The sequence below is a fragment of the Nannospalax galili genome, unplaced genomic scaffold (assembly GCF_000622305.1).
Source record: "Nannospalax galili isolate Female #2095 unplaced genomic scaffold, S.galili_v1.0 scaffold378, whole genome shotgun sequence".
Classification (NCBI taxonomy): domain Eukaryota; kingdom Metazoa; phylum Chordata; class Mammalia; order Rodentia; family Spalacidae; genus Nannospalax; species Nannospalax galili.
This window is the reverse complement of record NW_008341875.1, coordinates 339,489-339,886: the sequence shown is the minus strand read 5'-3', so window position 1 is coordinate 339,886 and position 398 is coordinate 339,489.

Below are 398 nucleotides of genomic sequence, written 5' to 3'. Positions count from 1 at the left end.
CAATTGTATGTCCTTAAACACCCAAAAGGGAAGTATAACCAAAGATTAAAGGGGCCAATATAATGTCATAAGAGCATACATATATAACCAAAAGCTACTTGACAAACAGCAAAGCCAGACAGGCGATACCTTTAGTCGAGTTGTTGGACAGGATGGATAAAGGCTCTTCCAGACAGTTCCAAGATACTACTGGAAAAATGAACAACAGACCCCAATTCTATCCAAAGGAATACTGACAATGGATTGCCATAAATGAAGAACAGCTGATCCTCCTGGAACAGGGATCTCTGGCTGACTAGATTTACCAGAAGGGCAGATAGGGGGGAATAGATGGGGGTCCTGACAGCACAGTGGACAGTGGCAGGGATGGCAGAGTATGGAGGCTCTAGTGGGAGAGG